The following is an 18,182-nucleotide window of genomic DNA, read 5'->3' on the forward strand; positions in this document are numbered from 1 at the left end:
ACTGTAGTTCTTGTACAGAAAGACAAAATACGATTTCATGCTCTCCTGTTCCTCTTTAGGGTGGTTTCTATCTCTTTTTCTTTTTTTTTCTCCTCTTTCTTTTTATTTTTTTTTAAATTTTGTTTTGTCTTCTTCTGGTATAAAAAGCTTTCAGGAGCTATTTGCTATTTTGTTAAACTTGTCCAATAGCGTGTTTACTTAATTATGGATAAATTCTTTCTAATTCCTCTTTTCTTCCCAATAGACAATCTCTCCAAAGCCTAGGCAGAAACTACAGGAAACATATTTGGACACTGTTCAAACTGCATCTTTTATGGTGGTATGTGGCAGAGACAGTGTAGGTCAGTGTGGCAGCTCATGGTCTCAGATTGATCCATAGGATGCTTTCATGTGCTTTAATTTTTACTGGTTTTTTTGGGGGGGAACAGGGGGAAGTGGGGACAGGGAGGTGAGTAATGTTTATAATCAGCTGCAGATTCTTTTCTGTGCCTATGGAGGGTTTGATGGATGGATCCCAGTCTGTCCGCATGGAAGGACAAATGTACTCTGGGAGCTGCCAGTGTCCATGCTGCCTGGGAGTAGTGGCAGGTATGAGACATTGGCAGTTGGTACCTCACATCTAAGCATGCTTTTCTGTTCCATTCATAGATTACATGGGGACCTTTAGACAAAGCCTTTCCAAATAAAATGTTTAGTAAAGGAGCAGAATACCAAGGAATGTGATATAACAATATTTAGAATTCCTCTATGTCGCAAAATCTGTTTAATAAACTTTGGATGAGTCATTACCAAACATGCACATTGGCACTTCTTCATATTTGAAGTTGTTCTTAAATCTATATACTTAATCGGCTCTTTAAACTATACTCCAGGCATGGTGAAGTGGAAAGAAATTTAAATTCCTGCAGAGATCAAGTATCTTGGTGTTTTTGGTGAATGAACTGCTTTTGCTCTTGTTGAGGGGTTTCATTTCTTTGAGTTGTCTCTTAATGCAGCTTCTAAGTTATTGCCAGAAAAGGAGATCCCAAAATACCATGTTAACATGCATTATTTTTACTGTTAGTGTATAATAAAGAGGTAACCCTCATTAATCCAGAAGCCAAAATGCAACTTCAGATTTCTTTTTTAGAAGATGGTATCTTAATTGAGCTCCATGGAGGAGATGACTGGGTGAAGTTCCTGTGGTGTTTTTGCACAAGGTGTGGCTGTCAGGTGCAGTTGATTGTTTTCAGAAACAGCAAAGAATTTCAGTGCAGTGAAACAATTTTTCTGTCTGTTCACCAAAGTCCACATTTTGTGTTAGCTTTCTAGAGCTTGGCTTGACTGAGGCGGTCTGCTGTAGTATGGCAGGTGGTCCATGAGCTTACGTACCTCTAGGCACACAGGCAAGCAGATCTACAGGACAGCACACTGGAGTGGGATCCCAGCTGTATGTTGCAGTTTATGTTATCAAACAACTGAGAGCTCCTGGCACCGTGTTTTTTTTATAATGGTGGGCAGGATATGGGCACAGAAATGCTCAGTGTGGATAGAACTGGCAGTCAGTACCTTGTGACTCCAGTGAAGGAGCATCTTTTATCCCTGCTTGTTAAGTAACAACTACTGTATGAAAAAGACCTAATGTGGCTGATAATGTACTTTTTCGTCCTATTCTTTTCAATCAGCTTCATGTGCAGAGCCTTTGCCCAAACTCCTTACTGATGTTTCACGCTTTCTGCTTTCCATTATTTGCCAGTTACTAAAAGGAGGTCTTGTAACCAATACAGCATTAAGAGTAGATTTTAGAACAATCGGCAGTTTCAGCAGCTCTTTCTAGACTCCCTGCTTTTGTGGTTTATTATTGAAGTGTCAATCCCTCTCTGCTATCTAACAAACAAACTCCTGCTCTAGATCCATTTCCTCTTGGGCACTTTGCCAGGAATAACAAATTTAACTTCAGCTCTCAGCTTAAGAAGTTTCACTTCACTGAGTAGAGTTCAAGTACAGTCTATTACCCTGACTAAGTGATAGAGGAGTCCTTTGATGTTTGCTTCTTGAGTGGCTTATACAAACCAAGGCTTCCTGTAGGAAAAAGAACTGCAGCTGAAGGAAATACTCGATTGATCAGGTAACCTTTTCCTCTCACTCTTATTTGAGAGTGCCTGAGTGCTCAATGACTGAATTCGGCAGAGCTATAAAGAGACACTCAGTATGTGCTCTACCAGCACAAGTCATGTACAGTTTGATGATGTTGCTCAGTTTACCAAGTGAGAGGGAACAATCCTGCTCCTTCCAGCTTTCTGTCCCCTGCTGCATTCTCCTGCTGCTTTCCCTGCATGAGCTCTGGTACACTACCATGGCTTGCTCACCTAAGTTAGTTTGTAAGAGCTAATAACTGAAGTTAAGTTGTCTGCCATGCCAGTGAACTGAACTAGATAATCACTAGGGCTCCTGCCACAGAAGGGGCTGGCCTGCACAGGTCGCGCCTGGAGCTGGAGGCACAGGGGAGAGGAGAATAACAACATAGGGCAGCTGGAGTCCTCCATCTGCAGCTGCCAACCAGCAGGTCAGCCTGGCTGTATCACTGACCCATAGACTTGGAGGGTCCTCCAGAGCCCTTTGACTTTCAGCTGGGTCCCACTCTCAACTCTTCTGGAAGATACCGCTTTCATCCTGTGATCACGAGAGGCTAAGTTCACTTTGTACATAAATTCAGACTGCATTGTCTCTCTAGAACAAGGCATAGTGATGCTTCATTCCCAATCATTCTGATGTGGAAGCTGGAGGAAGAGGTAGAAGTTGGCTCGAGTATATAATGAAAAAATAGGAACTGTGCATTGAAAAGACAATCAGAGCATAGGGAGCAGCTAAGAACAAGGAGGAAAGAGGAGAGGTACCAGCAAACCTGGCATTATGTAAGTTGTTTCAAGATACCTTCTGTTCTTTAGTCAGTGGCCATGAATAACTGCACTCGATTTCCAAGCTTGTGTATTTACAAGCTCCCTTTGTTAGCTTGTCACTCACAGATAACTGTTTTTTTCTGGGCCAATGTATGTTCACGAGAAGTTTGTCTTTCCCTGATCTTTCCAATTGTGGCCACAACCTGTGCGGTGAGTGCAGCACTGCCTTCCTGGGGCACAGTACTGACTTGCAGAACTCTCTCCTTTAACTAAAAGGACAGCTGAGCAATTTGTGAGCAGCATTGCAGTGCTCAGTATTACTGGCAGGAGAAGTCTTACCTCCTCCTCTCGCCTGTAGCTCCTGACCCTGCAATTCTGCTATTTCCCTTGAGTTGGATGTTTGGTCCATGTCGGATGGTGATTGGGCTGATTCAAGTTACTAACCCAAAAGAAAAGTATCCCCGTGTAACACTGTCATTGTTGGCTGAAAGGAGGGCATGAGGAGGTTTGTAGGAAATCAGCCTTTATTTTGCAATTAGATGTTGCAATACCTGTGGATATTGCATGTTCCACAGTGTTGCAAGAGAGTCCCTTGAGCAGAACTTAATGAATTTGGTTTGTAAAAGCTTTGCTTAAGTACAGGCATTGCAAGTTGTGAAATTACCCATTATTCAATGCATACAAAGTAACAAGATATGTCCTAAACTATTTTATTACAACTTATTTTGGATTGCGTAGATGTGGCTTTTTCTTCAGCCATTTCCATGCCCAATTTCTGGAACAATTTTAATCCTGAACATTTTGGCTCTCCTGAGCTACTTTGTTGTATAGTTAAAACACTTTAATTATCTGTAGAAATGCACATGTTGGAGACCTCCACATTTCCTGCCTTTGCAGCTCTGGTGTTGCAGGCAGTTTCAGAGTACCCTCAAGAGGACTAAAGAAATCTGAGAATTGTCTTTTCTTTTCCCTACGTGATGTGTTGTTTCTATCCATCTTTCAATATCTAAACACCCTCCACAGAGAACTTCAGAAACCTTTTGCAGTTAGCCCCAAGAGTGTGTCCTGCATAGTGGACACTGACATTTTCCAGTCAGCAATGTTATTTTTAAGCTCTGCCGTTTCATCAGCTTGTCATGTATCTTATTGCTTCACAGACATTGTGGCCTGCTTGTGCCTGCAGACACAGCTAGCACAGGCTAGGGGGACGGTAATTCCTCCTTTTCTGACTGCCCCTTCCCCTCCTACATTGCAGAAGTCTATTTATAGCTCGTAATGGGGAATGATTTTGAAAGGGCAGGTGACTGACTATATGTGACTATATATGATAGTGCATTCTTGAATCCCGACAGCTCTACTGGGTCTCTTCCTCTATTACCTGGCTTCTCTCCTGTAACTTACGGTGCTGCTTCTTCCCCCAGTGGGACTTTTGGCTCTAAAAGTGCTGTCAGTTTTCCTGGGAATTATTTCAAAAGGAATTATGATTTTCCTGTTGCACCCCCAAGATGTGCTTTCTTTGAAAACCCCATGCACTACACCTCATGGGGGCTGCAGAGGTAATTTTTTTACACTTTGGTACACTTCCTGCCTTCTCGTAGCACTGCTGCTCATCAGCTAGTTCAACTTTTGTGCGTTCCTTTCCTTATCCTAAAGCTAAATGCTGCTTGTTTCTCAGTCTGAGGGTGGATAAAGTGATGGTTCCTCACTAAGTGGAAACATATTTTTCCCCTCAAGAGATTTGCTTTTATCCAACTTGGTTCTTGAAGAAAGACAAAAATGTCAGAGAGAGATGTGAGCTGAAGCAATTTGTCTGTCTGACTGCAGGCTCACCCTTACTTCAAAGTACTGTATGGTTGTGTGGTCAGGTGCACGTCCTGAGTATGAGGAACTGAAGTTTACAATGTCTACAAATGGATAAGCTTTTTAAAAAGGTGAATTGGCCAAGTCTCAATCATATTTCTCTTGGTTCTACTTGTAAAAAAACCCATGGTATTACTTTCTCATGAACTCTCTTCTGGATGAAACATTAGAATGAATTCCATTATGCTCATCCTATGCAGGTAATAAATATTGCAGGACTCCTCAGGAAAAAGTAAGTGATAAAATTCTGGTATCTTTGCCAAGATTGTCATTGTTGCATTCGATGAAACACATTCCAAGGAGGGTGGAAAACAGAATGTCTGGTTTGTAGAAAATTTTATTGCTGTTATTTTTTAATTTTTTTTGGACTTCAGTTTTTAGGATCATCAGCCTTGAAGTGAGAATCTGGGCTGGATCTTGGCTCAACTAGCTTCTGACCTGAGGAACGTTTGGAACAAGATATTTCAAATTAACGGTATCTTTGGATAAATTCTGAAAATTTAAAATGTCCAATACTTCATATGGCTGGTCAATTGGATTTGTTGTGTAAAGAGCCAGACTCTGTCCCATCTGCCTGGAAACTTTGTATTTTCCCTGAATGTGCTCAGGGAGGCACAAGAGCAGGCACCTCAGCATCCCTTCTGGAAAGTCACCTCTACACAGGCACCTGGCATCTCCCCTTGCAGCAGCAAGGCTGGAAGTGTAGCTTTCACACCTGTCTGCAGCTTGATGGAAGATGTAAAATATACTGACTATTTACAAGGAGAAACAAAGCAACCCTACAGCAACAGGACTGCTAACTGCCAGCATTCCTTAACTGCCAATTTACTTCCCTGTTAGCTGGGATAAGGCCTTAGGGTGAGAAAGAACAAAGAACATGGCAAAATATTAAGCCCCTTTTCTTTAGTAGCGGCTTCCCACAGTTGGCAGTGAGAGAGCAGACGTGAAGAGAACCTGCAGCTTCTTTGTGCTCAACGTGTAGCTTGTTGATGGATTTTCTCCACTAGCAAAGGATGTGTAAGAAATTCCTGTCCCAACAGATTGTTCCCATCCTGAAATTTTTTAGCTGGCATCATGTCACACAGCCAGTACACACACCACCCCACAAGCAGCGTTGTGGCTGCTGGCAGTGGAGCCATGAGGGAAAATGCACCCTCACAGCACAACTTGTGCAGCCAGCGTAGCCTGAGGGCGCACAGTCTTCCCATCCATTGGCCAAGTACCATAGCATATCCCATATTGCTCTCGTTCTTTGTTCTTGCAATTAGTGAGCTGAAAGGGTGCACGTTTTTCTTTCATGAGAGGAGCCTTGACTATGATAGAATCACTTGATTAAAAGTCCTCCTGTGTAAGGAAGGACAGAGGAAGGGGAAGTACAGACCTGACAGCTTTCTACCAAGAATGAAAGAGAAAAATGACAGGTTCTTCTTAGGAAGGCTGCTTTTTAGGAAAGCTTTACTGCTTTCTTATGGGTCACTGCTACTCAGCTGGAGGCCTTATGTTGTCGTTTGCCCAGCACAGGAGGGTCTAAGCATCTGTAGGACAGCCAATATCAACTAGACTCAGCACTGGGAACCTCAGTGTGCCTCTTTCTCTATGTGCTGCAGGTGAAGAAGTCACTTGCAAATTGATTTTGAGACTTTCCAGCTTTTGGGGTTTCAATTTTGTGGAAAAATACCCCACCTAGAACTTTGGAGGGATGATGGGAGAAAGGGGAAACTAAATTCAATAGATGTTTTTACATCATTATTAAACTCTTTGGAGGAAAGAATCCTCAGAGTTCTCTAGTGATTTGAAGCATTATCATTTCTTTGGAAAAGCCCTTGAAGAAGTGGATTCTGGTGTTTTGGCTGGTGCTTTCCAGTGGCTGTCACCAGCCTTCCTCACAAGTCTGGTAGAAAGCGGATAGACTCTGCTGTGCTGTGGTGCTGTGTCTTGACATGTTTTGTCTCCTTGACAGTCCCCAGTCCTCATTTCAAGTTTTAAAACTCTGCAGAAAAGTGAAGACCTAGACATCACACTGTGCAAGTGCAAATGGAAACCAACTTTGTTTGACCCTGTAATGCCCACAGTCTTAGCTAATAAAAATTCACAATGTAACTCCCCATTAAAAGTGGGAGTTGGAGGCCAGGAAGAAAATCAGTTATCCAGTGTTTGAAATATCCGTTTAGCTGGTGGGAGCCGCTATTTGATCTTGAGCAGGATACTTAAATGTGCTCATTTTTAAGTGTCAGGTAGTTTGATGACTTCACTCAGGATTTGCATTTTGTGGGGGTCCATGCAGCCTGAAGAACAAAAGGAAAGTTTGCTATTTCCTGTAAACATTTTTATATAAAAGTGTCACATAAAAGGCTGTTGGATGAAAAGTATACTGTATTGTTGAGTGCCTGGAAAAAATCACTTAGGCGTTATTTTAATCCTTGGCAGTGACTATTCCAGTGTATACTGCTTGTTTAAGAAATCTAGAACACTGCTTCTAAAATGACTTTCTTAGGACGCTGTGTGCAGAGCCAAGTACAGAGAATCTGTGCAGAGGCTGTCCCCTTTGGGAGAGTAAGACCATGTAAGGATGCAGAAGGATTCTGACCATTTTACCTAGAATTTAATTCAGACCACGTTGAGTTAGTAGTGGCATAAGCCTGTTACAAAAGCAAGTAAGCCTAAAGGTCAGCTGTTATTAGGTGATTTTCCTTTTACTGCAACAATATGCAATGACAGAGAATTTTCTCTCATCTTCTCAAGCTCTTCAGATTGGTTGAAAGGTGTTAAACATACCAGTTTTCCAGGGCTTTCTTCTTTATGCTACAGTTTTATGCTGTTCTCCTTGTGTACTATGATCATGTCTTGGAAAAAAAGAAGAGCAGAGAGAGCAAGAACCTGGAAAATCCTGAAGATGCTCAGATGAGATGGGTGAAAACACATTTTGAGAGGAAGAGGTGTGAATCAAAGATCTTGGAAATATTCAACAGCAGATTTTGTCCTTTCAGGGGGCAAAAAAATTTTGGTCATTAATTTTGTGCTTAATCTTGCATCCCACCACAGAAATATAAGTTGAAAGAGCCTTCTCTTGTGTGATGACAGAAACAGATTGAGAATTTTGAGCCTTGATACATCCCTAGTGGGAAAATAGTGCCACTAAGAAACAAAAACATCCCTTTAAGAAGAAAATTGGTGGCACAGGTCATCATCTATTTTGACAAGCCATTTTCTCTTGTGTCATTTTTTGGTTTTGCTGCTATCTGTAGGAATGATCAAGGAGGCTGATATGTCATTGGAGAGCAGGAGAGAGGTTGCACATGAAGCACGTCTTCTGTACTGCCTTTAATTGAACCTTCCCTGCTGCTTTCCCAGGCTGGTGTCTTTTCCGCACAGAATTAGCTGCAGGCAATGCCTTCAGAGAAGCCAGGTTACATGACAACTTGGCTAGAGCAAAAGTCTTGAAAGGTAGCAGGAGAACTGAAAACATTGATGGGAGAAGAATTTTTGAGAATAGTAGACAGAAAGCAGATATATATAAAAAGAGGAAGACAGCCATAAGAGGTCTGTAAAATGCATAATGGAGGAAGACAGGACACGGTCTTTTCAATCTTTAAAGGACCTTCTTTATGGATGCGACAGTTGTGGATACATGAGCTGGTCAGATAGGTACTTTTCCCAGGAAACTGTTAAACTATTTTAAATGTCCTATTTTTATATTTTTGGTGCTTTTCACTGCTGCTTATTTAAAGGTCTCGGACAGCCTGTGAGTGGTGGTGTTAAGGAAATATGAAGTGGCTAACAAAATGGCCAAACAGCATGAATATATTGTGTTTATTGAGACATACCTGCTCTAGTATGTTTTTAATTCAAGAATATTTAGTTACCAGTTGCTGTGGTGAAGATATGCAGGTCCAAGGAGGAATCAGCAACTTTCCTACCTCCTGATGCCATTGTCCCTGAGGGAGGAAGGAGAGAATAGAGAACCCCTTATTTCAGATATCCCTCTCCTGGCATAGGAGAATTTTAGTTATCTCATTTATCTCTACAATCCTGATATCACTGTTTCCTTGAATCCTCATTGAATAATGATGGCAAATTCGTATTTGCCATTTCTACTTTCTAGCTCTTTAAGTGCTTTACAGTGAATGTCAGAATGGCTCTTCTTGTTCTACAGTAGGCAAAGTTAAATTCAAAGATGCAAAATAGCCTTTGACCATGTGATCCTATTCATTCTGGTCCCTCTGCTGTACCTGAATTGAGGTTTCTGCTAGGAAGTCTTCAGAGGTTGTTTGCGACACTGTACCAGAGGAGCCGAGGAGAGAGCTTCCTCAAGTCTTCCCCCTGCTCAACAGAAGTAGCCACCTGACATTGCAAACTGTGTTCTCTTTGGAGGCAAGTCAGGTGTCATGTTGTCCTCATAAATTTTCAGATTTGCTTGGGCTGAATAACATCCAGCAAATTAAAGCCTTCTCTTTGGTCTCTTCATATTTCCAGCATTTAAAGTTTCTTTCGTCTCATTTTTTTGTGTGTTATCTTTTAGTTTTTTGCTATGTTACTTGCTTTCCTGATGTGTCCCTGAGCCTTCAGGAGGGATAAGCAGTGTCACCTTCTGACTTTTATTGATAGTTAGAAGGAGCGTTAACTATCCAGTACAGAATCATTCCTGTGTTTGAAATTTATATTTATATAACCCAGACAAGAAAGAGCTGTTAAAAGCCATGTAGAAAATAAATATAGGATGTGTATTAAAGCATCAGTGAGGTATTGAAGTCAGACAAATGACTCAGTTGTCAGAAGCCTGAGTTGCTGTTGTGTGGACAACTTTCTCAATGCTTGACCTGAGCCCTGTCCTGTCCTCCATGCTTTATTGCAGTGACTATATCTAAACTACAGTTCTTACCTTGCAATTGCAGAACTGCCATTTCTGAGCTTCCTTCCTACTATGGGAGTATCGTGGCCCACCGCGTTCAGCCCCTTTGTGCACTGTGTTCAGTGCTTGGCCAAGGTGAGACCATGATACTCCCTTGTCAGTCTCTCACCTAAGAAGTAAAGCAAGACGCATTAGTCCTGGCTGTAGGAAGAGCCACTGAGGTTTTAGGCCACATATTTTATTCTTCTGGTGTCACATACTGTGCTGTACCATTCAGCACTGAGCCAAAGTCACCCACAGGCAGGTAGGTGAAAGCAGTTCTAAGCTTTTTCCTGTCACAGCAACTTGTCAGGGAGTCTCAAATAGCTATTTTTATTCTCTCATCGGTTCAGTCAAATCCATTCCATTTATAATTACTGCCCTGACATTTGAACCTTTTAGACAGGCTGCCAGTGGCAGCACCTTATTTTTCCATTGGAAAAGGAGAAAAAAAAATCGTTGACATGTAATTAACAGAACCAGATAGAATTTGAAATCTGAATGACACCCATTATTGAATAATGAGTTTCAAATCCTTTGTTACAAATTGCTTTAACATAGCAATCGTATGGGAGGGTTCAGAGAGGGTAGTAACTTGTTTTGTTTGGGCACTGATCTTGTTGGTTGACAAAGGCTCGTGGAGATTCTTCCATTAAAGACAAACCTCTACAGATCAGGCAAAATTTTGGACCAAAATGACAAAATGGAATGGGTCGGAGCGAGCCTGTGCAACAGTAAGTCACAAATTAGAGCAAGTGCTTAAAATCCTCTATTTCTGTCTGCTTGTGCTGCGGTGAGCCCTATGCAGACACTACCCATGTGGCTGCCCAAGCACAAGCGTGTGCCCTGGGTGCTGGGCAGACTGTGTGCATGGAAGGTGAGGATAGAGCAATACTCTGCATCCCACATGTTGTACTTATAGCCTTATAGCTGTCAGCTATCTGTGGGATATGTGGGGTCTGTGATCAATGTGCTGCACCTAATCACACCAATGGCGGGATGTGGGGAAGGAGACAAAAATCTTACTTTGCCTTCTTCAACTTCTGGAATCCCTGCCTGGGTTTGTATGTATAAATTTCTTTTAGAATCAGGATTGTACAATTCTAGATAGATGAATTCTCTGCATCTACTTCTATGAATGTTTTTGTATCTCTATAACCATTATCTCTCAGAATACAAAATATTACTAATTCAGAGCTTCTTATTCAATACTAAGCTATAATTAATTGTTCTTTTCAATTAAGGGGGAGCTTCAATGCTCTAACATTTCAGAATATTGAAAGTAATGAATTGTAGATTATATTAGAAACCAAATTAGGCTTAACAAAACAAAATTCAAATTGGAGGAAATGGTTTTATGATTTACTTGGGGTAAATGGTTACAATCATAATTTGAATTATCTTTTTATCAGTCCCAAGATATTGCGTTTCCCTCTTATATGAAACATAGATAGGTTTAGAAGGCATTAAAATAGTACTATGGGTCTCAGGGGAGATAGGTAGGGGTGTCAGCCTGACAATGAGTAGAAACACGTGTAGGTTACCTGAAATTCTAGGGCAGCTCAGAGACATTTTGAGGAAAGTGTGATTCTATACTGTTTTTAAGGAGATGAGAGAGGAAAACCAAACAAACTTTTGTCTGTTTTAATAAGACAGTCTGCAAAGATTTTAACATCAAGTGGTAACCAAAAGCTGAAGAGCTGGGGAAATTGCTGTCTCTGTGGATAAAGGCAGAGGTTTGTTCTTTAATGCTGCATCCCAGGATCTGAGCTCACAAAGCTGATTTCTATGCAAAAATCATAAGACACAATCTTTCTTATGCCTTTTGTCAAAAAGCGTCTGGTCCCTGGTAAAATGGTTGTGATGCTCCAAAATTTCAACGATTTGCTGCGGTTAGACCGCCTGTGATTCAGAAAACTATTGGCGTTTTTCTTTCTTAGCTCAGGACAAATTCCGTAGCCTGAATGAAAGCCTGTCCCATGCTTTTTTGCTTTGACTCATTCCTAATCTGAATCAGCCCCCACTTGAGCTCCTGCCTTGCTTGAAGAATCTCTGTCCATCTGGCCTGGCACGCTGTTGCCATGGACCAGGCACACTCAGGGATTTTCCTCAGCATTAGAAAGGTACAAGAACTACTCAGTGCCTCTGCCTGTGAGAAAGCCTGTCAGCTGGCAAGATTTGGAGACAATCCAGTTAAGCATTGAGTCTGCTGAGACACAACTGTGTATTTCACAGAATATCAGCGAAAGGATCCCCCCCCACCTTGACTGGGTGATTATATGATGATATGTATGCAGGTAGACTTGTCTATGGAAAATGTAATTTGGTTTATGCTGTTGAGAATAGTCAGGTGCCAAGATAGTTTTATCAGTGTACTCATAATTCTATGATGTGTCACCCCTGACATAATCTAAGTCCTCTCCTTTTTGGATCTTGTTTTTGCAGGTACATTGGAGACTAAGGAATTTGAGCCCAACTCAACAAGCTGGCACACAGCACAATGGAGTGAGCTAATGCTATAGAGCAGTTGAGTGTCCTATGCATTCTGGGGACAGATGAGTACAAAGCTGATTAGAGAAGTCTTCATGTGCCTTATTTATTGCAGTTTGTGTCAACTCATACAAGAGGCAAAGGAAAGCAGCTAAAATGTAAGAGAATTAATTCACTTGTAGGAACAATTTCTGGAAGAGTCAAGTAGTAAGAACTTTTACTGCAGTCTTGCTTTAAAACCTGATGTTAAAAGTGCATCTTGTTTACACATCTTTTTTATATAGTTATGTAGGCTCCGGTTGCAATGGTTTTATATCTGAAGCTAACTCTTCAATGAGAACAAGTTTTGTTCTAAAAAGAGAGCAGAGTAAAAAAAATCTGAAATAGTGCCTTTATTCTTCATCAGTTAAAACAGTGATGTGGCAGCTCTGCTGCTTCCTGCCGTTGCACAGGCCTACAAATGTCCTAGGTAGTATAGAAATAGTACTGGTCTTTAGGAAGTGTGTCACCACTGAAGTGTACATTAGACAGCTGTGTTGTGTTCTGACTTTAAGCTATTTCAGTTTAATTATTTTATCTGGTCAGTTGTGGTATTGTGATTTGAGTGGGAAAGATAAGGTTGCAGTAAGAGGCTGATATGAGAAAACCTTATGTGCTACATTAGATTGAGCGGGTCAAATGCATGACATTGTATATAGATAAAGAAGTCTACTCTTGTTTGTTAGCAGTTAGTTTTCTTATGGAGCAGAGGAGAAGACGGTGCTGCTTCATCCCTGTTTCAGTCCTGCAGAAGTCCATTCCTCATCTAAGCATTAGTGGTTGTTTGTTCAATCTGACATGATGACTTTGCGAAGGATGACATAAAGGAAATGTCTGGAGAGGAAAATGCCACTTGACATCCCAGGCTTGTTCCCCCTTGAGTTTCTCTTAACCCCCCATTTTCTGTTTTCTCACTGTGTCTTTAATCCCTTCTCTCTTCATAAAAGTGCCAAGACGTCTCCAAGCCACTTAGACTGCTGTGCTTCTTTCCATGTTCTTACTTGGCAACTAATTCCATGAGTTCATTATTCTGACCCTGAGTGAAATAGTTTGAATTTCCGGTATACACAATTATTTTGGGTTATGACTTCTGACTTTTGCACTCCTCACCAGAAAGCACCATTTAAATCTCTTCATCAGCTCTGAGTGCTGCTACCGGGTCAACTCAGTGTCAATATTCCTCTAACTGCATTATGCCAGTCAGAATTTCTTCCTGCATCTTCTTTTGGAACAACCGCAGCAAAATCTGGGATCTCCTCTTCAGAGGATGTGATCCTTCCACTGTTATACACACCCTCCAGTTTTTTGAAAAGTAAAGCAGGACTCAGTAAATAACAGTTCTTGTTGTGTATTTCATGCTCTCTGCAATTGTGCTGGATTACATTCTGATCTCATCTGCAGCAATACAAATAGTAAGCAGCACAAGCAATTTTAGTACATGATCTGCTTACAAGAAAAGATATAACTTGAACAAGTGTTCAGTGCTCTGTTACTTCCAATCTGTAGTCATTCCTCTGTGTAGTGAAAATATTATTCCTGTTGCTTCATCCATTTATTGTGTTGATATTGTGAAGTACTCCTGTGAAACAAACCAGCAGCCCAGACCCACTTAATTCAGCCAAACATTAGTCTACCAGTATGTACCTTTAGTGAAGACCAATGTGGTGGAAGAGAGTTTAATGGAGGGTGCAAAATGGATATACGGATGGATTCCCAGCTGGAACTGTTTTGAAGTTCGCATTGTGTAAAAGCCGATGATAATCTCCTAAAATGCACTTTCAGCCAAAAAAGAGCAGAAAAGGGCTTATACCAATTGAGTGGTATTTACTCTTTTTTATTTCCTTCCTTAGCTTACTATCAGCCATGGGAATTTACAAGCTTTCCAACAAGTCTGAAGAAATCCAGGAAACCACAATGACAGATCCACTTGAAAAGACCATTTCATGAGAGTGAGTTGAGAAAATACAAAATACTTTTTATCAGCGTCTGAAGACACCTATTAGAAACATCACTAATAATACAAAGTTCAGTGTAATAAAAGGAATGTTTCTCATACACAGCTGGCAGATGTTTGTTTGCATCAATATTTTTTTTCACATGAAAGCCATTATGAGCAATCCAGTTATCTCAGAAATGAGTGTAGGGTTACAAATTTTGGGTACATTCTTTAAATGAGCAATTTATTATTCTCTTTAAATATTAATTTATAAACAAGAGATGTGCTAAGAAAATATTATGTGTTTTTCTGAGGATTTTGACTATGCAAGTATCAATAAATATTGTGTAAAACACAATATGATTGTGTGAACAACATAAAGTGTTGATCAATATAAGAAAAAAACCCACTCTTGTTCTGAGTTTGTTGTGTTTGAAAATTCTTGCCTGTGTTTTTGCCAGAAGGAAGAGTTAGGATGAGGAAATAAGCCTTCCTAGACTTATGCTGGCAGAATCAGAAACTGCAGAGGCACACAAAAATGAATGGAGAAAAAAAAAAGGTAAGAAATTCCTTGCAGACATGAAACAAACAAATACAAAATAAAGTAAAAATCCTTGGATTAAGATTATCTTAAGCATTTGGTGCTATTACTCTTTATTCTTCTGATTCCTGAGGAAGATTTTTTATCCCCAGTAGTACTTTCTCTTTCCCTAGGACAAACTCAGAGAGTAGACTTTAAGAACTCCTACTCAGGTGATTTTGAGAGAACTTCTGACTGATACATTCAAAGGGAGCAGACGAGTTAGCTCCACAGACCCTTCTATTTGACACGGATAGCCACCCAGAGGAGTCAGTATCTGCCTGTGCTGTGCCCCTCTGTTTGTGGTACTTGTTGCATCTTCCACTACTTTGAAGGAATTTTTGCTACTGGGTTAAGTTGTGCTTCTTTGCCTCTTTCCCACTGTTCAACTTCCCACAACTTTTCATAATCCTAGTGGGTCGAGGAGCAAGTGGAATACAGTCCTACGCCTTGTACTCTTACACCTTTGACTTGGAGTCAGTTCAGAAGAACAATTGGTGCACATATTGAGACTGGACAGGAGAGAACTTCTGGGCAAAAAAATAATCTCCTCCATTCCATTTCTAGACAAAACTCTGGAGCAGAAAGCCTGGCAGTAGGGTAGTCTGGTGCAGAAATATAATAATCAGTGCCTTTATTTGTCCCACAAATTATAATTATGGGTTGAGATGGAGAAAGACATTTGCTAGAGTGATGCTCAGATCCCAAGTTGAGCTTCCAAAACAAGCAAAATAAAACAAAATGAGCACAATTTAAGGGGAAATCAGTAAGATACAATCAGTATGGAATACCAAGTGTAATAGCAGTGGGAAAGCCACATTGTTGTAGTTAGTGAGGTACTGCTGTATATCTGAGCATGTGGATTTTGGATTGCTTCATCAGCTATGCTATACTTGTTTTTTCATGCTTTGCTGAGTCCTCTGCTTAGTCTACTTTACTGTCATGAATGGAAGTTTCCTTGACTGTTGTCTGCAGATGATAACAGTATCACATGAAAACAACGAACAGAGAGTGATGCCCACCCCAAGTATGTTGTTTTTCAAGTAGAGCTTCATTTAAAAGAAAATTTTGGCCCAGATGAAAATGTGTGGCCCCACACTCTCCAAAATATTAGCTGGCTTTTTCAAGAGGCTTTTTTTTTTGGATTCCACAGCATGGTTTCTAGTATATTCAACATCGAGAGCTATTAATTTAATAGGATTGAGATTGTTTCCCATAACGGCACTCCACTGCTTCCTTGTAAAAAATAGTTATGTGGGTTTTTTATAGGTTACGTGCAGTCCTCAGGATTTTGTAATTTCATTGGAAGATGCCTGCAATTATCAACTAACTTCAGCCTTAAGTATCTTATTAGTATGTCCGTAACTCTGCCTGCTCTTTAAAGTTTCAGCTTTTATCCAAATGTTGCCCAAAGTGTCTATTTGTAGTTGCAACTTTGCAGATGCTTGGTGATGAATTCTTCTTGGTTTTGAATCTAGTTTAAATAGCTATGTCTGTACAGAACCTATGTTGCTCTGTGTGAAATATTGTACTGGTACCAATGTAAACAGAGTAGAAATGGCTAGCAGGCCACAGCATAATAAATCAGAATGATTAGTCATCCTCCTGGGACACAGATGAGTCAGCTCAGGTCAAGACACTTCTGGGAAAACTAGATAGCTGGTAAATGTGTTACCATCTGACTATCGAAGTCCCTGTGCCATACCAGGAAATATCCCTGACGTGGGCAATTCTTCCCTTCCTGCAAAGACAGAAGCAAATGAACTGTTTAACAACCCATTGTCCTTCCTTCTATTCCTTGCTACCAGTTTTGGAAAGCCAAACAATTTGTTTCTCCCTCACATCCTGTGTATTTGTGGGCTAACAGCAAAGCTCCTTATTAGATAAAATACTGTCTTCATTGTAACATGCACCATTTTAAATTTTTTTTTCATCCAGCAGGCAAGAGGTAGGGTTACTACATGCTCTTTTAAAATGTATTTCTTTAATCATATTTTACTCTTTTCTCAAATAAGGTCCAGATTTTCATTTCAGAATAAAGTAGGAGCATTTTGTTTTACTGCACCACATTCTACTGTGATATGTAGAATTAAAGCCTGTGCTCCCACCTGAGTAAAGATTACATAGTTTGCTCCATTATTGATACGTGCAACAAAAAAATCATCAGTTCTCATCAACAGTTCTTCATTTTCTTACTGGGAGTCAAGAGAAGTCTTGAAATGCCCTGTTGGGGCTGCACACTGATGCTTCTAGGTATGTATGTTTTTAATCTGGGCTGGAAACCTCCACAGCTTCTTTTTATTTTTATAGGCATAGCTTATCAACAGACCCACAGGGCCCTTTGCCTGTTGATTTTGTTTTTAGAAGGAACTACTCTCCAAATAAAACATAAATTCCTTCTATCTTAGCCTTTTACATACTTCTATATATATCTCACCATATATATCATCTTATTTTAGATGTCTCTAGATATGCCATGATCAGGGATGGCCTTGGTGATTTATTCATGACCTCACTGTGGATGAATTTACTAGGGAGTCCGTTAGTTCCCTTATCCTCCCTTCCTCTTTTCCATCTGCCTGTGCCTATAACCACTTCTCAGTACAACATGTCAGCCAAGACCTATTGAACATGACAACTAGATCCAGATCTGATCTGATCATCTGCCTCATTCCAATGTGCTCTTTATCTTGTGTGTACCTGCGTGTCAGAGTTGTAGTACCGTCCAGAGATTTGGGATGAACGGAGCCAATGGGAGTGGAACTGTGTGGAAATGTTCCAATGATGCCAAGGTCTACAAGCACAGATCTGTTAAGGCTGAAATGTTTGGAATTACATACATTTTTTCTGAATTGCTGCAGCTTTGTTTTTTTGCATCTGGTGTATGGCTGTCTTGGGAACATGATCTCAGTGCCTCTTGGAGCTTCAGATTTCAGGGTAGCCAATAGTTGCCTGCTCTGCATCAGAAAACTTTGACAACTCAGCAGAGGAGCAGCCCTTCTAGGGGATATTGAAGGTGGGTTCCTTGTGTTTGGTGCTGGTTTTAGCTTTTAAGAGTTGTAGATCTCAGAGGTTCCAGGTACCCGTCCTCGCATGCATGAATATATTCTTTGTGAAGCCCTGTACAGTGCCAAAATTAGGAACGGAACATGTTTCTGTTCCCACAGTGTTGAACCTTCTTTGGATTTGCTTCTTCAAATTCCATCAGGACAGACATTTATAAAAAAAGTAATTGTGATTCATAATTTTACCAGTGAATATATATATTTCAGAATTTGTGTTCTGTGAGAAATATTCGTCTTTAAATGTTGCTCTTGAATTAAAGGCTCATTTAACTTACCAACAAAATGTGAGTGGTACACCTGTCCTCTCTTGCAGTGAAGGAGTTGCAGCTGAAGACAGATATCTGACATTCATTTTGACTTTTAGCTGTTTGAGGCGTACACCTATATAGTCTTTCATGATACATCTGAGAATTTTGCAATGTGTGGACAATTTGCAGACACAGGA

General features: G+C 40.5%; 1 long non-coding RNA gene across 2 annotated transcripts; it reads left to right on the forward strand.

Annotated features, from left to right (window-relative positions):
- Positions 1 to 2,043: 2,043 nt before the first annotated feature.
- Positions 2,044 to 14,666, forward strand: LOC138724509 (uncharacterized). Of its 2 annotated transcripts, none has more exons than XR_011338066.1 (3): positions 2,044 to 2,107; positions 14,007 to 14,105; positions 14,554 to 14,666. It is a non-coding gene; the product is annotated as an uncharacterized lncRNA (long non-coding RNA). The 2 variants fall into 2 exon arrangements; XR_011338065.1 differs by lacking the exon at positions 2,044 to 2,107 and adding an exon at positions 12,199 to 12,275.
- The last annotated feature ends 3,516 nt before the right edge of the window (positions 14,667 to 18,182 follow it).

This window comes from Phaenicophaeus curvirostris, chromosome 10 (assembly GCF_032191515.1).
Source record: "Phaenicophaeus curvirostris isolate KB17595 chromosome 10, BPBGC_Pcur_1.0, whole genome shotgun sequence".
In the NCBI taxonomy this organism is placed as follows: Eukaryota; Metazoa; Chordata; class Aves; order Cuculiformes; family Cuculidae; genus Phaenicophaeus; species Phaenicophaeus curvirostris.